The 23,484-nt window shown below is 36.0% G+C and overlaps 1 protein-coding gene across 9 annotated transcripts in view; it reads right to left on the reverse strand.

Annotated features, from left to right (window-relative positions):
* Window positions 1-23,484, reverse strand: part of LRRC4C (leucine rich repeat containing 4C) — a 485,253-nt gene that overhangs the window by 275,232 nt on the left and 186,537 nt on the right. For 6 of the 9 annotated variants that reach the window (XM_038137120.1, XM_038137119.1, XM_038137109.1 and 3 more), the window contains exon 2: window positions 4,959-5,050. The exons of the other annotated variants lie outside the window; for them this stretch is intronic. The gene's annotated coding sequence lies outside the window, so the exon portion shown is untranslated. The remainder of the gene's footprint in view (window positions 1-4,958; window positions 5,051-23,484) is intronic. 9 annotated transcript variants of the gene reach the window in all.

The following is a 23,484-nucleotide window of genomic DNA, read 5'->3' on the forward strand; positions in this document are numbered from 1 at the left end:
AGATCTGCAGTCTTATAACTGAAAACCTACAAATTAGTCAGTAGAGCTTTTATTTTTGTGAATAAGATTGTATTTAACATGCGATACGTGGTACAAATAGCACTCAGTGTACTAAGTTGCTGAGGATGAAAGTATCTAATAAATGCAAATACTTAACAGAAATAAAAAAATATTAGAAATAAATTTAATGTAATTTAAACACATAAAAACCTGCATTTAATATACATGATGGTTTATGACAACTAGATTGAACTGCATGTGGTTTTGATGCATTCTAATCAAAGCCTTCTTTTTTATTCTTTCACTTTCTGCCCTGGGCATGTGGAAGAGGCTCAGACACCTAATAATATTAGCCACACTTTCTCACAGACATTAATGCTTGATACATTTCAAATCAATTTTTATAAGCACAGTACCTCAGCAGTCTGAGAAAGACTGAAAAAAAATTATATCTGACTCAAAACAACTACAGATGTGTGGGAGGGGGCAGATCAAGTTCAACAAAGGTGGAATGGTGCTCTGCCCCACCCCCCATCCCCTTTGGAGCCTCTAGTGCAGCAGCTGTCAGTCACCGGCAGCTGGAAGCAATGTCCCACCCCTGCCCTGCAGGCCCAGTACAGCCCAAGAGTGGCTATCAGAGCAAAAGCCCCATCTGGGGGAGGATGGCCACAGGAGGCCAGAGTAGATAAAAAACATTGCACAAAGATGCAACACGTTGTGTCCCTTATTACCGGGGCTTTGGAGGAAGCATTTTCCTAATTTTTCCATAATAGCCTGGCCTTTGTATGATTTAACCAGGGAAAGAGCTTCTTGTGACTGGACACTGGTACATGAGGAGCTCCTAAAGCTTCTGGGTTTTGAGACAGGACTACATCAAGTTCTTGGCCCCTTCACCCAGAGGACTCTTTGCAAGTTGAGTGGGATTTTGCTGTCCATGGGCTGGCAAATTCATGTGTGGCAGCATGGACCAGAGGATCCTACTCATCCCATCCAATCCAGTTTCACTCACACAGCTTTAAGGGTGCTGCAAAGCAAGACTCAGTAAAAGAAAAAGAGTGTGTGGTGAAATCAGTCCTACAAGAAGCAGCAAGATTGTAAGAGAGCAGACAATAATACTGAGAGGCCCCTTTAAGGTCCTTAAGACAAGGATTTTGGGCACATCTCCCCCTTTTGGGGTGGCACAAAGGGAGAGTGTCAGGAAGTGGAATGCTCAGATAGAGTAATATAGCCACATTCACAGAGGGGAGTTGTTTTCTCTCCCCACCCCCCCACCTCAAAAGGATATTTTTAAAAGGGCATATTAGTAGCTAAGATTTGCTAGACTAAAAGCAGCAGAAGAAACTGAAAAATGTTACTAAATTAGCAGTAAATTCACAACATCTTTGACAGTAAGTCTTTTGTTCTTCAATCTGGCCCTAGAAACCAAAATGATAATTACAGTAGCCTATCAAAAGCTTTCATATAAATGTCTTTCTCTGTATCAAAAAAATGTCTGCTAGAATGTAGCTGCATAAAGTTGTGCAGTTGAGACTCTAATAGCAACCTAACCTATATGAGAGTGCTGCTATGCAGAATGCACACAGAAGTGTTTGCTTGGGTGCACACACTACAAATTCCTCACGATCAGACAGTAATAGAAACTCATGAAACATCAAAGATTTATAACTACTTGAAACACCATCACTTCTGTCCCAAAGGAAAAAGTTAACTTCAGGCCTTCAACCCTCCTAATTAATGACCAGTCCTTAGAACGTAAGGTCTTTATTAGGTCTTCAAATCTAATGTTCTTAAGGTACCTCCTATGGTTTCCTCAAAAATTTGCTTAAATAGGAAGAATTATTTAATTTCTAACAATAAATTTGGACCAAAATAAAAGAACAACATTGTGCACATTTACAAGTATGCGTCAATACATTAGCAGCAAGGAAACATATTATTATTACAAAATGCATGCCTGAAATTACAAGGCTTCAAAAGCATTTTTATTTCAAATCTGTTTTTAAAGAGTGATTTGTCTAACATGTTATTAGGACCTCTTCAGATGAAAGGAGAAAAATGGATTAATAACAAAGAGCATACTGATTGAAATCTAATTTCTATTATCACAGCTAAATGATGTTTTTGCATGCAAGCTGAAGCTGTGTATTTTGAGATATGCAGTCCCCTAACACAATGTCACTTATTTCTGAGCTTTAGAGCTGTTTCCTGTTGAACTGAAAATACCAGTGCCTCAAGTAACTACACAGTATAAAATGCTTCCAGTTAGAAGCCAAGTCTCTAACTAGAGAAAAGAATTAAATCGATCATTCCCAAACAGTGTTTTCAGCTGAAGAATAATATCCACATAAAACCACTTTAAAACATTACATACCTGGATGATTATCAGCACTACTCAGATGATTATTTTTTCACCCCCCAAATCACACAGCAATAAAACTCCTAACAGAATTTCTATTCTATCAAACAATGATTAAAAAAAAGAAAAAAAGACACAGAACAGACTGAATCAGGAAGAACTCCAGCAAATGAAAGATATTAAAGCAGTACAAAACCAAAAGAAATTTATCATGAGTTGCCCCAGGTTCACAGATCCTCAATGTACTGTCAAGTACTTAAAAATCCCATAAGCTGATCTGGAAGTTGGGAGTTAATTCAACCCCAGAAGTGAAGCCCCCTGAGCCAGACAAGCCTTTCAAAAGCACAGAGAGCTCCAGCCCCAACCCCATCTTCCAGGCCTTCAGGGTTTCTAGGAGCTACTTCCAGCCGCAAAACATCCCAGCTAGGGGCACAGCCCAGTTTCTACCTTGCAGGCTTTGTGTCAGACAGCTTCCATGAGAGAACTGTGTTTAATTAGCTTCTAATGGAAAAGCACTGTTATTCCTAAAAGTTATCAGGGAGCCAGTTGGAATAAAAGGCTGAGGACACAGATTTTAGTTTCCACTAATCTGCGTTTTCTGATGTGAAAAAAACTCTTGCAAAACACAGATCAGTTCTGACCAGTACTGACACCACCCTGTGGCTGCCAGAATATCTTTGACTGCTGCATGTGCTGAAAATCAAACACCTGCAGCACGCGTGTTTAGTTATCTTGTTAGTTCCTAGACTGAGGGGGGATGTGTAAATAAATTAGTGCTGTGTGCAGCACAGCTTTTCCTAACCTTTTACAGCAGCAGGGACCAGAACTCTTCCAAAAAGCAGAGAGAAGGACTAGGCATCATAAAATTGTAATAGCAGAAAATGTAAATTATAGGATGTCACATATGGAAAGCTGAGGCCTCCTGATCAGCTACAGCCAATAGCTGCACAGTCATTTTAGGCCAACTGCAACCTAACTTTTAGTCTGCACAATAAAATGGTACTAAGACATTTAATTTTTTATTTCAAATTTTGATGGCTTCTATCACAAAATCTAATGACCATATCAAATGAAAGAATTCATTTTCCCAACATAATGATGAAAAATCTTTTTTCCCTAACAATGAAAACCGTGATCTTAAATCCTCTGATCATGACACTGAAAGTATTTATGAATCAGAAAAAAACTATCTAGATGTTGATAAAGGGATGCCAAATAATTTTATTTTTCTATCAGTCTAATCCTCCAGGAAGCTACAAACATCGGTGTCAACTACTCAGCTAAAACAAGAATTTTGACAGCGCATCTTTAACTTTTTTGTCCACAGGACCCATTTTGCATCTTCTTCTTGTCATTCTTTCAGCAGAGAGCACAGATACACTACAGTGTCCATTGCATAGCTTTTACATCCCAGTTTGAGAATCTCCACCAACAGTTGAACAGATTCAAACCACTTTTTACTTCCATTGATCATTTATTTGCGAAAATACAATCTTATATTAAGTAATTTACTTTCAGAGTTGTTGGAAAGTTGACCTGAACAAAGACAAGTTGGCTGGCTGTGTGTCAAACCTCACATTTAAGTTCTGACTAGTCACTAGATACAGCACATCACCTCAGCCAGTGACATCTCTTCTACTCAGAAACTGGAGTGTTTCTAAAAACAGTGACAGAAATCATACTGAAAACACTGAAAACCAGGATGCTCAAAATCCTCTTTCTGTGCAAGTGCATGACTGTTTGGATGACAGATATTCAGTCTCCCAACACTGGAGTGCATGAATTGTCCCCACAAATGTCTATGCAGAGAAAAGACCAAGACAATGTCTTGAACAAAGCTGAATCATTAGCCTTTCAAAAGACAAATAAATAACAGAGATCCAAGGTGAAGCACAAGAACTGTGCCTTTATCAGGCAGGAAATGTTTATGGCAATGAAATCAAACATCAACAGAAGAAAAGTTAAGACTATTGTTCCACTAGCAATACCAGAAACCATGCTGCTACTCAGCAGCAACATTGCTCCGCACACATTGCCCTGGGAAAGAGCAAATGGCCTTTTTAGCCTCCCTTTCTGTACTAGTGCATTAAGTCAGAGAAGGTCATTAATACTATTTAGCATTTCCTCCAAACTGAAAATTTTAATCCGATTTTACACTTCTGTCAGCCACTGTGTAGTTATATTTTGCAGTTCCTACTGGAAAAGGTCACAGTACTGCTATTTTGGGGAGAAGTTAACGCATAAAGGCATTCATTTAGTGCCAGATCATTTTGCTGAGCAGGTAGGCCCTGTATAATTTTTTTTCAGAGCTTTGCTTAACAATAATGATGGATTTTAACTTGTGCTGCTATGAACCTGCCTAGGTGAAGCTTACAAATGATTAGTAGAACCTGATGAATATTAATGTGCAAAGTAAAACAAGGGGATAAAAATATCTTCCGAAAGGTATTACCTCAGACAATCTGCCACTGTACCTTAGCTGCTGCTGTGATAAAAAAATACATTAAGAACATCCCTAACCAAAGGTTTCTTTGATAAAATCAAATAATAATCAATACCTAAATTGAAGATATAATCAGGGTTACAGAAAACTTCCACTTACATGTGAAGTTCAGAAGACCCAAGAGAACATCAGTCTGTTTTCTTTCTGAATCAATAAATAACCACAATTTCTTGCAATAAAGGAATTCATTTCTAAAAGACAAAAACAAAAAAATAAAATAAAAAAAAATTGAAGTTAAATTACTCACTGGTTTTTAGTAGCCACACTGTGATAATACATGAAAATACATTACCACAGCTGGGAAATTTACAGGAACATGCTACAATTTCATTAAAAATCTGCATAATTAAATCTTTATTTGTAAGGGGAAGCATACTATTAATATTTTATAATACTCAAAGTATGTTCAATGTATAGGTTAGTGTTACTTGAGCTGCAGGGCATTTAATATTTCTGTCCTATTCTGTACCATCAGGAACAAAGGTTTTATTTTCAAGAAGCAAGTATTCTCAATTTCTACCAAAAATGCCTTTCACAAATAGTCCAACAATGGAATCATGTCCAAAAAAACCCTAACACTTTTCTTATGTAGAAAAAAATCAGATTTTCCTTGAATATTAATGGAAAATGGATCTGAAGAAAATCCTGCGTATTATATCCCAGCGTACCTTCCTTTATCCCTTTTCAATATGTATTAATGAGAACACATGAAGAAATGAAACAGGTAGGCTTAATAATAGACTCTTGCAATAAAATCAATTTAAGACTGGAATAGGCTGGCAAGAAAATGAAGACTACTCTATACATATATACATGTAAATTTGTGCTCTATATACAGTTCATTTCTACTGCTCTGACACAAGTTTAAGAGGGCATAACTTTCCCTCTAGTAGGAAATTATACTGATTTTAAAAATTTTGCTTTATGCACCTATAAACAAACCCAAGTTAGCAAGTCTTGTTTCTTATCCTAAAATAGCAAAACATTAAAGCATTTCTATCAGTGTGGTGGAACTTGCTGTCAACAGGGAATTTCAAGCATTTTTGACAAGTGAATGTATCTTTTCAGATTCCTGATTTTTTTTACTGAATAATTAAATTATTAGGCTTTTTTCCTTATTGTTTGTGAGCCATATGAACCAGTACTCAGCCATCCTCCAGATGAAGATGCTAAACAATAAGGAAAAAATTACTTAGAAGCTTTTAGCAATTTTTAACCTTTCAAGACTGAGAGGAAATATTACTGAGGGTAATATTTGCAGTGAGAGAATGTGTTAGGTTATGTTTACTAAGTCCAATCACCATCTAAATCTTCATCAAATTCTTACAAAGAAACAAGTGATGGCATGCAGATGCTCACGGAATGAGTGCTGGTAGCAAGATACAGCTTTCCAGTTTTGTCAGCATTTTATGGAACAGCAATTCTGACATTCTGCATTTATCTAACCATAAAGAAATACAGACTGACTACAAGCAACTTGATTTAGTGGAAGTTGTCCCTGCCCACAACAGAGGGGTTGAACCAGATGACCTTTAAAAGGGCCCTTCTGACTCAGCCTGTTCTATGATTCCTTTATTCCCAATAGGCCCTTGCCCAGTTTGACAACTTCCAGTTGTTCAAAAGTCATGTATGGGTTCACAGAGAGTAAACTAATGAATGAAACATGGTAAAATTATCTTTCCATGTAAAACTTAGGTATATGCAGCTTTTCCCTCTAACAAACTATGTCTCTTACAAGAAAAAATTTCAAAAGCCTCATTCATGTGCAGCTCACCTGCTTTGACTCTCACAAAAGTGTCTCCACAAGACAAACTAAAAGATAACTTAATCCTGCTTAAGACTGCAGCCGTTCAATGCAGCCTCTCTGCCTTGGATAATGTAGTGAAACTTCGTTTCACACCCATGCGTGTGGCCACATAATATTAGGACTGCCGCCTAAGAGTGTAAGTGTGATTAGGGCCTGCAGTGACCACACAGAAATATCTAGCCCCTGGTACCATCTTATTGTGAATATACAGAGTATGGAAATAAAGATAACTAGAGTAAAAATATTAGAAATCTGAGTGAGAAAAAAATGAAATGAAATCAGAGAAATGTAAAATTTGGGGAAAAATCCATTTACTGCCTTGCAAGAAGTCATTGGTACAGCACATTACAGAAGATAATTCAGGGAAGAGGAAGATTATAATGGTTTTATGAAGAAATATGAAGTCCTCTAACATAGTTTGTCCCACAGTCCATTCTCAAGTACTGACCAAAATTATCACCATTAAACATGAAGTGCTGAAACCAATTATCTTCTCTGGCAAAAACATTTTGTTTTAATAATCACTACTGAAAATTTAACACTGCGAGTTTAGGGGGGAAAAGCAGTAAGAGAAGAAAGGGAATTGAGATACTCTAAATATGAAACCACATTTAATCAGCATGTGACCATATTGATGTAATTATAAAATTTAGCACAAACATTAGACAAGGGTGTTATAATTAGTGCTGTCTACACTGCAGAGGGTCTTGAGCTTGAAACATTGTAGCTAAGAGAACGATTATGATTAAACACGGCAAGCTGTAAGACAGCAAAATGTGTATGATGTTTTCAACATCCACACCCACAGAGCAGTGTAACTTACTTTTATTTATTAATGTTCTCCAAATGCAGGACTTCAGAAGAATTCAACTAATCAACTAGCACATACACTAATCTACTAAAATAGAATCAAGGATGTTCCAACAAACTTCTGCCTACTTGCCCTCTAGTTACTTTGAGAAATTATCAGCAGAGAACATCCATGACAGTATTTTACCATTGTTCTGTTATCCTTGATATTGTGTTCCCAATGTTTAAAACCAGAAAATAAAAAACACTAGTTCTTGTGTCAGCTGCAGTGAGAATGAAAACATCCATACTACAAACCTTGAATAATTTCACTGGCTTTTGTTTCCTACTATCACAATTTTTGTATTTATCAAAACCTCTCCAGCACCCAAATGTAAACGAAATGTCCCATTCACAGTTAAGTGGAAATGTTACTATGTCACACATACATTTCTATTGCATTTGGACCTCTTTTTATTTTAACTTGCCACTTCATCAGCAGGGTAATGTTAGATATACTTTATAGTCCTCTAAAAGTCCCAGCTAGGTGCAGTACTGACTCTTTTCAAGTTGTCTGTTCTGCAAATACTCCAACACTAAAAGTTTCTAGTTACTCAACTAGAAGGCTATCACAATACAGTAAATAAACAACTTATATTTATCTGTGTTAACTCAGTTTCAATTATTCTTGCCTGTATTTTAATTCATTATTAAAAGTAGGCTTTTGACTCTTTTTCATGATGATTCACTGAAAAACTCATGATCTTGTCTTCATTTTCCCTTTATAAAGTCTTATAACTTTTTGTAGTTATTAGTCACATATTGACCCAGCCTTTCCAAATTTATCCTTAAACAGACATTTCATCTCCACATAACTGCATCTCTATGTTGCTTTTCTACCATACTTCTTTGGTTTGGTTTTGGTTTGGTTTTTTGTTGCCTTTTTTTTTTTTTTGGGGGGCGGGGAGGGGGAGGTGGTTTGCAACAAAGGCAACCCATAGCACTAACATGCAAGGTAAATGAAGTTTTCTAGATGACAGAAAGAGCAGCAGGGTTGACACAAGGCCAGCCAATTAGCCCACAACAAAATGTGTTCATTGCTAGTCAGTCCCTTTAAATTAACTTAGAGGAGCATAAGGTAATAGTGTAGAAGGGACTAAAACAATGCTTATAATGAGTGAAATAGGGAGAAAATGTAACAACAGAGCTTTTTTGCTGAAAAGAAAAAAAAAGACTGAATTGTGCCAAATTTCAGTAGTGTTGGGTAAACAGAAGGGCCAATTAAAGACTTTGCTTCAGGTTCAATTTTCACACTGAAAATGGGTTAGCATACCTGAAGCTAATGAAACACCACTCTTACATTTCAAATGATTTCTTTCCCTTAAAAACATTAGAACGCAAACACAACAGTGTCATGGACAGCTACTCAATCAAAATCCCTCTGAGAATTCAGAATGCAACTGTCTAAAAGCCAACACAAGTACAGTACAAAACAATTCAAGCTAGCGCTGGTGTTACTAATACAGAAATTTCAGAAATTATACAGCTACACTGAATTAACTGGAAGAGCTCAGGTTTTGGTCAGTATTTCTACGGCTCAAAAGCTAAGCAGCAGATAATGTAATTACTACAGGAGAGCTTGGGTAGTTTCATGCTTTATCCACAAGGAAAGGTTATGGCTTCACACTATCTTTCTAAGGCACTGGTTCCATACAGACCCATTAAGGTGCAGTAGTGCCTACAATTCAAAGGCTTCTCTCCTTACAGCTTTGTTTGTTTTACAACTGTGGCACAAGGAACAATCAGTGAAAGCTGCTCATAGGAAGTGAATTGAATAGCACTTTGAGCTTCCAGGAGTCATACAGTTGTTGTCAGAAACTAGTCAGCTTATTCCAAGTCCTGTCTGTGGCTGCAGCAACCTTCCCGACATCAGGTGATGTTGCTTTGGGGTTTAACAGTTACACTACATCTCACAACTAAATTACAAAGACTTTGGAATTCTTCTTTTGCAGCACCACTAAAGAGACTTACTGTTTCCTAGCACACACTTCTGCCCTCTCTCCTTAGCCCTAATAAATACAGTAAACAATGCCAAGACCTGCCCAGACAAAACAATATTGTAACCAACCTATTTTCACAATTTATTAACTTTATGAAAAAATGCAGCATCTTTTCAGAACCACGAACAGGGCTGTTGCCTCCCACAAAGAGAGAAGAAATAAGTATGTTGTAGGCATTAGATTAGCCAAATGCATTTTTAGCAAAATGCTTTACAATGCTATTTTGAAAATTATTCCTTTATTTCCCATATAGTTCAGGGCCAAATCTCTGGAGGAAAAAGGAAGACAAAGATAGAAAATTCTATGTCATATCTGGCATGTGTCACTAGGGGGAAAAAAACACAGAGAATCAGGCAGCATATTTGTGGATCCTGGTCACTCACAGAACTGAGCTGTTTGAAATCAATGTATTTTAAGGTGTCCTGATAAGGGACACTCAAAATTTACAGGTTAATGTATCCAAGATTCACTTGATTTCCCCTACCTCCCTCGCGAACTTTGCCATGTTACTTCATCTTCAAATTTAGCAAAGGGGAAGTGAAAGATTCTTGACATTACTAATGGAGCATAGGTACATAGCTCAGAAAGAACAAGGTCAGTGTATAAGTTTAAACAGGTTTTACCAGCTTTAAGGACTGAAACTAAAGCTCTGCATGAAAAGAAACTAATGTCAGTCTGGTTGCTGTATTTCTACACTCTCAAAAGTGAGAAGAAAGGGAACCATATTAGTTAAAACACACCTGAGAAAATAATTCATGTTACATTTCAATTCTGAGACCATCTCATAATTAAAATGTAACATGTTACTTAAATTTCTTTATTGTGTTTATAAACATGTAACCCAGTTCTTGGCAATTTCTTTACATTTTGTGAATGTAGCAAAGTTCTTCTTTTCCAACAGGTGTTCAAACATGAATTGCCTGCTTAAAATCCAAATGCTTGCATGAAACTACAAACATTATCAAAAGAGTCGGCAACCTAAAAGCAGTCCAGACAATGCCATGGGAAACCAATGTCATTCACATAAATTTGATGGAGTATTTAAAAAACAAAAAATATAATGCAAGAACTGCAAAAGTAATAATAAACTGTCAGTCATAATAAAATTTGAAATCATAAGTGGATAGCAAGCAATAATACTGATTTTTTACCAGACCTCATGAGGTGGTGGTTCTCATCTGACTACTGTTAAACACATGGATAAGAAAAATACAGAATATTTTCAAAAGTTCCTGCCAGTTGCCGAGACAGATGCTTGTCAATATCCTATCTAAAAGGCTATAACATTCATGAAACCAGTTAGCATACGGTAATTAAGTTCTATTATACAATATTTACAACCATTTGACTTTTTATACTCATGCTCCCACCTATACATATGAAAATTTTTGTCATAACAGAACATAGACTTTTGCTAAAGGTAAAATTTATCCTAAAGTACAATTGAAATTTTGCTTATACTCACTGCTTTTAAACAGAATTAAAACCTTAATGTTCTATTCAGAATAGAAATAGTCTTATGAAAAGGCATAAGAGCTTTCAGTATCAATTAAGTAAAAAGAACCAGAGCTACCATTGTACTGAAATAGGAATCCTAGGTGGCTTCCCAAAGCAGAGGGATTACATAGGAAAAGAAATGCTTTCTGAAAATTGTCATTTATATTTTCAGATGTTTATTTGCCCTCATTTAAATATTCCCTTAATCTTTTAATTTAAATTGGTATTGTTCAAATTATACCTCATTTTTGAGGGTGTTTTAGATCAGGAAAGAAACTAGTCACTATGAATAAATCCAAAAGCAAATATTAAAATATATACTGAAGTAAATTGAAATTTACATGGAAAACATATGAAGAATTTAAGTGACACCAACCCACCTCCTTTAATACATAATTCAAAATTTTCAGTGGCACTGATTAGTTTTATAGCCTGTCAATGGAAAAATAAAGCTATGGAGCTAATTGAAACTAATCAAATTTTAACAAGGGTTAGCTGTGAGCTTGAAAGTATTTGTGAATTATCTATAGATGAATTTTAGGAACATGAAATAAAAATTCAAATTAAAATATTATTACTAAGCAATTATCAACATGTTAATCAAAAACCAGTTCACAATTTTAACCTATATATTAAAAAGAGCTAATTATTCATCTGTAATTTCAGAAAACTACACTGCTGTATTACCAGCAGATTCACTACAAAGCACTGCATAAAACCTTGTAGCACCATGTAAGCAGAATCCTAATCCAGTTCAACAGCCAAACAAATAAAGCCAATAATATAACGCTTATCATCATACTTTTGTCCTCATCTTTTAATTTAGAATTTGAACAAGAATCAGTTTATTGCTAACTGGAGTCACAACAGCTGGAGCGCACGCCACACTGAAAGTCTCTAAAAAAGGATCTGTAAGGAAAGTTTGAAAGATGATCAGAAGAAAGGAAAATTAATGCCAGCTAGAAGTCATTCCAAATGCTAAAATAAGCAGAAGAGAAGGTATAGAGCTGAAAGTGAAAGAAATAAATGAAGAAAATTATGTGTAGAACTGAATAAATATCACTTTTAAACCCAGTAAGCGGCTGAACACACCCAACTGCCTGCTTACTTTGTGACCTGCTGTGTGAGAAGAACTGCAATGCTAAAACTGTGAAAAATCATATGTTGGAATAGTTTGACCAAAAAAAAAAAAAAAAAAAAAAAAAAGTAGATGCCTTTTCCACCCCCTAAAAAAATAAACCCAAGAAAAACTAATGATTAAAAAAAATAAAAAAATCAAAGTAAACTCATTGCTCACCACCAGCTGACAAGATTCAGCCAGTCCCTAAGCAAGAGCAGTACCTGCTCTTTTGTCCCCCTCACTGTTTCATTGCTGAGCATGACACATGATGGTCTGCCATATCCCTTTGGATGGCTGGGCTTAACTGCCCTGGCTGTGTCCCCTCCCAGCTCCTTGTGCAGCCCCAGCCTGCTCACTGCTGGGCAGTGAGGGAGAAAGGCAAGTCCTGACTTTGTGTAAGCTCTGCTCAGCAATAACAAAAAGATTGTTGTGTTATCAACACTTTTTTCAGCACAGGCTACTCCAAAGAAAATTAATGCTATTCCATGCCAAATGGGTACAAAAGCTTCAGAGGGTAAGGCCTAAAGGACCTCAGCACTGAAACAAAAAGTTAAGAATTGCAAAGAACTCTGAAGGTGAACTTCAGGTTGTAAAAGGCAAGAGATCAGAGGGGATTTGAGGCAGATATGTGAGGTGAATTTAGTAAAACAATAAGGGGAGTGATTTCAGCATATACCCTGGAGAGATTTACTGGTTATGAAGGGAATTAGCTGGCAATACACTAGGAGAATATCAATTAATATCATTGTTTTTATAGAATGCAGACAGTATTTCAGGAAGATGATTTGCTGTCTATTTTGATTTCTGTCCATAATTCTTACACATCAAACAATCTTTTTGCAAATCTTTCAGATTCACTTAGAAGTGCTTCCACCCTTCCCTCCTGCTCTACTACTAAGGCATATGGGCTGTTGCCTCTTTGTATTATTTTTCTGAGTCATGATCTCATGCTGAATAACACAGTCCATTACCCCATCCCCTTCAGATGTTAAAGTAGCTTTAGGAATATACCTATGTAAAATTATAGAGAATTCTGTATAAAATGACATTTCCCCAGGTTTGAAATCTCATTCTATTTGAAGCAGGTTGCTCTTGGTGCAGAAGTGTAGGCCTTTAGTGAAGATCTACTTACAGATATAGTCAACTCTTTTCTGCATTTCTACTTTCCAAGAAGTAACATATCATGTCCAAGTAATTTAATAACCATTACTTTATATATTTGTTCTCCATTGGTAATATCAACAAATCCTGGCCATCTTTCTCTTTTCTGCTTAAACACTTCTATGAAAATATTTATCAACTCTGGTCTCACAACTAGGATTATGAATTTTTAGGCCAGCTTCCCCAGACACAGAAAACACCTGAAGGTAAGGATGAGAGATAAAAAGGCTGTGTTATTAGTAAGGGAGAATCTGTCTCCTAGTTCTCAGTTCCCAGGCAACATTCATCTCAAGATGAGACCTTGAAGTGATAGAAACACAGACCCAGAAAACTATTTCACACCAATACCCAAGACTCACTTATATCCTATTTTCCTCTGTCCTTTGAAGGAGCTGAGAAAAATTTTCAGACAAATAAGATACTTTTAAAATACTTATAATAGGCATATTTTAAAAGGGGAAAATGAGACATAGATTCCAAGGCTACAATGATGATGATGATTAAATGAAAGAACGACTCAAACGAAGGATTCAAATAATGCTGATCACTAAAGGAGGAAAATAAAAATGAATGGGCATATTTTAATAATTAGTTTAAAATTAAAGAAACACTTAAATCAGAAATTTTTATCCTTATTAGTGTTAATTAATTCTTTATGGTGGGTGAAGAAGGGAACCCTGAAAATTAAGTAAGTTTGACATACTGAAAATAAAAGGGAAAAAGAATCAGTCAAACAGAGCTCTGATTTCCCCACACTCACTGCATTCTATCCCAAATATCTGAAAGATAAGACAGGCCTTAAGAATACTTTAAGGAAATAATTGTATTTCCTCAACATATATCAGTTTCTCTACCCTATTTCTTTTCCTTCTTACTGCCTCAAGAGGACAGACTGGAGCAACACAAGGAAAAATAATAGGAATTCTCAGCATATTTTGAGACTAAATTAGTGTCTGTTGTGTTTTCCCAGGAGTCAGGCATTGAACTGGTTCAGGTTTGAATATTGTTTTCTTACAACAATGGTTGTTATGATGACAGTAGCAAATGTCAGGTCATGAAACTACTAACAAAGCAATAATTGTTGCACAAGGACTCAGACAGGTGTTCTAAACTCTGCACAGCTTTAAGGTTACAGTATGCTGGTAATTCTCAGTGCCAGCACTGCAAGGGTATGAATTGTCTATCCTTCAGAATAGTTTTACAGTGGCTAACCTGTATTCCTGACAGCAGCAACTCACAAAAGAAAACTGATTTCCTAAGCCTTGCTCAGTCAAACTCGTTGAGTACAAGTAATCAGCAAGAAGACCTTGATCAGGAGCACTCTGATTCAAAGCTCAGGTACCACGGCACAGCACCAAGGCTCTAAACACATTATGCAAACTAGAGCAAATGTGCAGTGATCAGTTTGTAAACACAACATGTACTCAACATATCAGTCCCAACACTTTCATGCCCTAACTCATCCTTGAAGCTAGTCTTTTGAAAGATCTTACGCAGAAGACCGATGCTCTACTTTTATCTCTACCTGGTCATTACAAAAGCACTCTCTCTTCCAGTATGAAACCTGGCTCATACTGCTCCCTGTTTTAGGTACTGAGAATAGCTAGAAAGATGTGCACGGCTGACAGCTGCTGTGTGGTCCCAAGCAGGACAGCTGCACTTCTTACCCCATCAGGATACTGTCAGTCCTGTTCTTGCAAACTTTGCTGGGGCAGAGCTGCAAACCCAACTGAGATCAAACCATCAGCTCCTGTATCTCTGTTTTGGAAAGGCCAGTCTTTTGTTTAATTCTCCCTATTTATGTTTCATTCCAGCTTTTTTATATTTTACTGCCATCTCATTCTGTTGGTTTCCCATATCCATGTTTATATGTTTATATTTACTTCTTTTTGTAGATTATAGATAGAATATATGACTCACACAGAGAAAATACATTGAATAACAACTACCTCAAGTTTCCAGCATTTTTAATTTCTAAATTCTCATGTTACTTTAAATTTTTAAAATACTCGAGTCATCTGATCTGAGTACATGGCAGGACACCTTCATGGTCAGATTATTGCTAAGAATACCTTGTCACAGAATGTATTTCTGTTGAAGGAAAGCACAAAAGTTCAGGATTTCATTTATTCCTTCAAACAAAAAATATAAATTTTATAGCTACATACTCAGACCTGAAAACTGTGAAGCATGGAAGAAAGCTCCTTCCTAAAGACATAGAACTTGCACCTTCAGGCAAGCACACAGAAAATTGATGAATGCTTACTCAAACTTGCAAAGACTACATTGAGCAGTCATTTAAATACAGCAGTGATCAGAGGAGCACAACTTCCTTTTCTCCTCCTGCCTGACACATAACTTATTTCAGCAATAGAAAGCATAAAACACTGAGAAGAAAACCATCTCCACAACAGCCTGTGGAAGATGGCCACTAGATGCTTTGGAAGCAAGTAAGAGCCGAATAATGTGTCCATGCTTTCAGTAGAATGTGTTTATTTTCTCACACTACGAATTGTGATATGAAGAGAGACCACAAATTTCCAAAAATAGGTCTTTGTAAAGTCATAATAGAAGCTTGTGGCAAGTATCAAAGAATTTAACAAGAGGCTGAAAACTTCATGTTTCAAGACTGATCTAACATTTAATTTTTTAAGGCCAAGCCAGACAGCTAAGATCTCTGGGAAAGGGCACATCCTAAACAGCTGTCCCTGAATGTTAGTTTCAAGAACCTTTACCTGACACCTTTCAAAGCTCTGAGGGACACTGTATTGAATAAATGACCAGGCAATACACTAAAGAATCAATTTGGGGCAGCACAGATATGCATTAGTCAAAACAAAAAGTTTCTGTGATTTGCTAGATAAATATTAAAAATAACTGCAACTTTATATCAGAGTACCTCATTTACCAGGATTTCAATTTAAATCATCATAATAAATACCTTAAGCAGAACCAAAACAAAAACACCAAAGAGCAAAAATATTCTACATTCTCTTTAGTCAACACAGCTGGGCACAGAAGCAGCAAATGGAGATGTCTCATTTCAGGAGAGATTATTTACATGATGCAGCACAGCATGTGAAAAAATGGATGGGCTGGATGGCACAGCAGGGAGGTTATTACTCCTGCAAATTTACTGAACTTTTCCATTATTCAGAGACCCCCACACATGAGATGACTTACACTGCTGGCCTGAGCAGTGCAGCAACAGGTAATTCATTACAGAAGATTAGGACATAGATACACAAGGTCAACAGACTAATTCAACTTCTGTGCTTCTATTTTATTTTGGTCAATGTTGTCTCTAAGAACATATTTTCTTGTCTGTTGACCAGTGCAGTGTTAGGATAAGTATGAAAGTTATGAGAAATTTCAATGTCCTGCAACCTGATAACTCTCAACACTGCTAAGATTGTTCTTGAGTCTGCCTAAATTAATCATTTTTTAATTTATTTCCACAAAATACATCAACTGCAGTTTTACTGGAAGCTAGTAACACTAGCCTGTTTGAAGGTCAGGAAAAAGATTCATTCAGTTTAATTTTATATGTCCTAGAAACAGTTTCTTAGCCAGCTACAATGCTGATGGAAATTGGCAATTTTCAGAAAGATGAATTTTCACTTCTGCAGCTCTCCGTGAAATACCTTTTAATGTAAAGATTAATTGGAGCAGAAATAGCTCTGACTATACCATTTTCCCTCATGTCAAAACTATTTTGCCAGAGAATTTGAAAGAATCCCCCCCCAAATGCAAATAATTCATACTTAACATAATGGTATGGGAACAGTATATACTATAAAGAGCATTTCTGAACATGCCACAACTCTAAGGGAATTCATAAAAAGGATTTTAAAAGGGGGAAAAAATGAGGGTTTCTCTGAAAGTAAAAAGGAGAAAAAAGGCACAGTATGAGAAGCAGGAGAGGAAATGTTTCCAGGATGTTGGTAAATTTTGATGCTTTGAAGATATCTCGAGTGCTGAAGACATCGTATGTGGCATACAGAGAGTCAGAGAAGTGAATATCTGGCTGAGGGTGAATTTGCTCTTGGGTGAGCAAAGAAGAGCAGACAATCACTGCCGACAACAAAATCTTAATACAAAAAGAGACAAATTCTACATAATCTGGACCGTGGAGTTTGTCATATAATGCAAAAGAAGCTTAATCCAAGAAAGAGAACAGTAGCTACTGAAAGTTGTTTTACTTCTTATGCACTGTAGAGAGATAATGTCACCTCCATGTTGTACACAAAATGCTTAATCTCTACCATCTAAACTCCTATTTTCCATTCCACAGCACAGGTCCACACTATACAATTCAAGGTAATAAATATCCAGAGGAAAAGTTTCTTCTTATTATCCTATAATTAATATGGATTTTTTTTTTAATCTTAGAGGTTAAGCAAAAATTGCTCATGAAATTACAGAGCAGAAGCTGCTCAAAATGTGTGACAGTTTTCGAGTAGGGGAGAAAAAGCAGTTGAAGAAAGAATCAAACAGCACCCTGTGTAGCCTGTGTCTGTGGAACACAGTAACAAACTTATTTTTCAGCAAAGAGATACATTTATTTAAAAATTGCAGTTATGTCACTGAACTGCATTTGCACTCACTTGATATAAGCAGATCAGCAGATCTACTCTACATCTTTCCTGCGTTCTAGGTAACTACAACAGTGCAGTTGAATAAACAACATTCCTTTATTAGCCATTTTTTAACGCAGCTGTAAGACAGGCTGAGCTGTTTCACTATGACCATGGTTATATTACCCCAAGTCATACCACAGGTATAGAGGAGGGAAATAAACTCTAGCAGAGATTGTCACTCAAGCACAGCCAATTTTCTTAAATGAGGCTAGACAACTAATGTGTAGATTTGAGGTAGATATCACAATGTAAGCCTACTGAAAATGGAACACAAACAGTATCCAAAAATATACCATTAGCAATTAAATATCAATACAGGAAAATAATGAGTGAATTCTGTTCAAAGACTGGATTTTTAATTACAGACACTCTTTAAAGCTGAAATACTGTGGCAAATCACAGTACACAATGATTAAAATGCTAATCTGATACTTCAAAATGCACAGTAATTCTCCATCCTCAAAAGTTAAAGAACACTGGAAAAAAAAATTTTTAGCACCCAAGGGAATTAGGAACTTCAATGGCTTTAAGTGCAAAATATTCCAAAGTCATATAAATACATTATGAAATTCAAAATGGGGAAAGATAAAAATAAAAAAAACTTCATTTTGATGTTTCTAAAACTATCTTCCTAGAAAAATTTAACAAAATTGATTCAATTTTATTCGAATGTCACTTGGTATTTCAAGAGAAAATTGCTCTGCCAAGGGAATGCACAAATAAAGAGAAAAGTTTGATTTGGGAAGGACAAAAACAAAAACCCAAACAAGCATCTTCCTTTGTGAGTTCTTCAACTCATATTACCTCAGTTTGACTGACTATAAAACTCTTTGTATTACATGAATTATATGCAAGACAGGAATGAAATTAAATACTTCTCTTGAAGACTCTATGAAGCAATGCAGCAGCCTGCTGAACTCAGAATATCTTTTGCTAAGAGTGTCATCAGATGTGCTGGAAGTATTGGAGCAGGAGCAGACAATCAAACTGAAATCACAGCAGCTAAAAGTTTTATCTAAAAGGATGCACCACTTTATCATTACCCACACCACAGCACATTCTACAATATATTGGAGCAAACTTGAAACACATAGTACAAACTGGCAAAAAAACAATCAGCTGTGAGGACAAAAGCATAAAAGACCAAATTCAAAAGCAGTGTTGTCTGTAATAATGTCTTGGTGACTTTTGACAACTGACATCCCTCAGTGAGAAATTAAATAATACTGTACCAATGGTGATTTTAATTATTTTGCAAAAACTTGCTCATCCTCATCCTATGATTTCTGGAACAGAACAGGGACAAAAAATACAGCAGAATACAATGCACAATTTGGATTTTCATCATGTTTTCTATAAATAACATTTTTAATTAAATATAATTTTGATAAAGTTGTAGTGAAAACTAAATAGAGTTTTGTGATATCCTTGCATGAATACAATGATTTTTTGGGGGCAAAGGTCTCAGTTTAATAAACCAATATGCATTTCAGTTCAGCGTAGAATATCTCACAGATAATGCTTCAGATATAGTTTCTTAACAGTTCAGGAGGAGAGGATAGATATTGTTTTTCAATGCAGTTGGAGGAAGAGTTTTGTTGTTGCTATGGTAGAAAATATATCTTTTTTACTTTCTTTTGTCATACCATACAATTGGCAGGCTTTAAGCATTCAGTCTGGACAACCAAGCTTCCTCTCCTCTGCATCAACAACTTGCCATAAAGAAGATGAAAAAAAGGGCTGCAATAACAACAAAATAAATGCACTTGAAACTATGTAAATGTTAAGCTTTCACAGGGCAAACCACAGTAGCTGACTGGATCAGAGAAGGATGTGTTTCTGCAGTCTTGAGTAAATAAAAATTGTGATCCAAATAGCCTCTAAAGAAAAATTTCCTTATCCTAAGGAAAAAAACAAACAAACAAACAAACAAAAAAAAACCCCACAACAAAAAAAGGAGCACATGGTGGGATTTCCAGTGGAGAGAAGAGTGAGGTATTTTCTGTGTTGTCCTTTTTCATCTTCCATTCTGTAATCTCCCATGAAATCTGAGATGAGGCAAACTGCCAAGTCTGGCAGGAAGCTATTGAAAAGCAGTGTGTCCCCAAATTGCAGTACAAAACAACTCAAAATATAGCTATAAGAGAACTTTTACACAAAAGCTGATTTTTTAGCTTTTAATTACTGAAAACAACACTTTCTCCCACAATACAGAAAAAGATAAGAATAAACAGAAGCAAGTCCAGTGAAGGGCCACTGTAACGGCCAGGGTTAGATTCACTTGATCTGTGAGGAGAAAGTGAGAGAGCTGGGATTGTTCAGAACAAGTAACACAGAGGGCTGGGAGGTGGCAGGGGCAGTTTCTACAGGAGGATATCTTCACAGTGATGTAAGGGAGGAAGACAAGAAAGAACACACAAGTTGAAACAAGAGAGGTTCTGACTTCTCTGTCATGAGAAAAATCAAGTTTTAAATGAGGCTTCTCACAGAAAATGCAGTCTTGGTGTCCCTGCAGATTTTAAAGACTCATCTGGGTAAGGCCAGTAGCAGTCTGACCCCAAGCTGTCCTGGCTGTGAGCAGGAGGCTTGATCACCAACCTCAACAATCCTGTAATTCCTTATACATATGGAAAATTTCTATATTAAATATTTTATATTGATATGTGTGTATTATAAGTTATACAAAATCCATTCCCCGAATAGTTTAGCTGAAGCAGTCCGAGAGCTTTCAATGTCCCCTTTCTGTGATCAGAAATAGGCAGATCTTAAGCTAGAATGAAGGATTCCTTTTGGAGAAAGATTACTTAGATTTTGGACACAGATTCACTACTTAAGAGATTTTTTCTCTTATCTCTTAAAGAGTTCAGCTCTAAAACTTTATCCAGTTACAATTGCATTACACATGCTTAGTGTGTGTGTGAGATCATATTCAGTTTTGGACTTTAAGGTTTGGTAGTTTTGTCTAGGTGCAAGCACCCCTCCTTCAACTTACATCTACAAGCCAACATTATGTGTTTTCCTATAAAACCTCTTCCCCTTTGAAAACAGCACAATATGAATAATCCTTTGTAGTAGATTCTACCAATTCTTTCAAGCCTGTCTTTTTTCTGAGAAGTTGGAATCTTCCCAGTAATAGTCCTACTTCAGCTGATTTAAGACATTTCTGAAAACACTTTTTTTTAAACTTTGTAGTTTGTCGTAATAATTAGAATATCCTGTGTATTACACTGATGTCTTCTCTTAATGAGTTCTGCTACATTATCTTCTGAATACTTTTTAAACATTGTCTTAAATGAAAGTTTAAGCTGCTGGCAAAAGACTGAAATCTTGCTACTGAAGGACTCTTTCATCTGCATTGGAAATTAGCAGCTAAGAACATGTCTACTTGGAAATTATACAGCATATATATGGAAATCTCACAAGGTCTAGGATGAGATTATTCTTCCATAAAATCCATGAACCTGAGACATAAGCACAGCTTTATTCCACAATAATATTCTCATTACTTTCATAGGCTTACTAAATATTATATGACATTAAAAGAATATATTTCAAGGCCCAAGTCTCATTTTGTTATTGAAATTGTGTCCATGGTGCTTTATAACTGCAAATTAAATAAGATTTCAGTGATAAAATGGGTCTATGTATCTGGAGCTATTAGAATTCATATGCAGAAATATGGGACCAAGTTTAGAAACCACTTTGGTTACATCATGGGTCATATCAATTGTTTCTTTTTCCAGGCAAAAAAACCCAACTATAATAGCTTGTTCGAATCAGATTCAAACACCTATTTTTGAATTAGGAACACATTATTTAAAATATGCTTAAAATTTACTATAATTGATTTTGTTAAACACTGTTCTCAACAAAAGAAAAATCAATTATATATTTAGATAAAAATTGGCCTGAACACACATCATTACAGTAAAACAAACTTTAAAAAAACCCATAGGAAAAAAAAATCTTTATTGTCCCACACTTACTGCTTGTTTGACTAAATTAGTCACTAAACTGCCTTAAAAAAGTTGTTGTTCTGTTGTAGCTTCTGAAATTAGTTTGGCACTTCCACTGCAGTTTCTGTTGCATTGGGGTAATAAGTCTGGATGACAGCTCTGCCATTGGTAGGGTGGACAAGTAATGATGACAAATAGCTATTTTTTTCCACTATCATGTAGGATTCACAAAATACAACATGATCATATCTTGCATTGGCTGTATGGGCCATGCTTCTAAATGTCATCAAACCAAAATAGCCACCTCCCTGGAAATTTGCTTATTTCACCTCCTCACAGCAGTAATGGCTGAATAGAACAATAAGATTGCCAGCATCTCCCCATCCAACTTTGGGGTTTTTTATTTGTTAGAGAAGGCTGGAGCTTCAAATCTGACAAAACAAATTCGTTTGGTGGCTGCAATTCAGACCTTATTCAGGTAGCAACAGAGTCAATAAAACCACCCAAATTCAGAAATGTGGTGTTTTCTTTAGAAGACTGCATTAAGTAAACAGAAAAAGCAAGTCCTTGCTCTCCTGCTGAGGTTTCTTCACTTCACATCATTATAATACAACAATAAATCTGTCTGAGCACCTGCATATTGTTATTGGCTATAAATCCCACAGTATTGCCAACCACTCCAATTTCATTTTAGCAAATGTCTGTTACTGATTTAATGCTCTGTGCTTCAAAGAGTTGCATCATCACTTGAAGATGTATGGAAACAGTAAGACTAACAAATCAGGTCCTGAAAAGGATTAGAGACAGTTGCCTTACCTACTTTACATTCAGTAATGTTATTGATATACACAAAACATAATAATTGTCATAACTGGGCGATTGGAATGAATGGGTCTTCCTCCCATGCAAAGCCTTGAGACCTTTGATTGAACAGCACTAGCAAAAAAAGAAGAAATTCTATTTTGCTGTGCCATCTTACATGTTATTTTTCTTTTTTTTTTCAATTTTATTTTCTATTTCTACCCTCATTTTGTTTTATATATGAATGGTAAGACCACATCTGGAACTTTGGTAAAGAACAATCTCTTCTTTAAGAACACACTTGAAAGCTATTCCAAGATCATCTCTCAGTCAACACTTTGAAAAATTTAGCAGACTGAATTTCTCAAGTCTTTCGCTGGTAATATTTCCCAGATCACAGGCCTTTCTTGAAACTCTTAATTCATCTCAGCAATTTGTATTTGCATAACAGGACAGCCAATTTGGACATTCATATATAGAGCAGTTACATGGATGTACAGAAAAACAGTATCACTTTTCACAATCTTGCTTGATGTTTGCCTTCTAACTCAAAAACATTTTTGGGATAGAGGATAATGCTCCTGAGAAATCAGCACAAGATAACATGGAGTAAAACATGAGGCAAACAACTTTTAACTACTTAAATATTTCTAGCAAAAATCAAGAATTCAGACATTAACATGTTTTATATTTTCTGCTTGATCTAATGCTGGAGCATACAAAACTCATTTAACTATCCACTGCAGCACTTAGTGACTCTATCTACCAGAAATCATCTAACTCTACTTATACTG

This window comes from Motacilla alba, chromosome 5 (genome assembly GCF_015832195.1).
Source record: "Motacilla alba alba isolate MOTALB_02 chromosome 5, Motacilla_alba_V1.0_pri, whole genome shotgun sequence".
Taxonomy (NCBI): domain Eukaryota; kingdom Metazoa; phylum Chordata; class Aves; order Passeriformes; family Motacillidae; genus Motacilla; species Motacilla alba.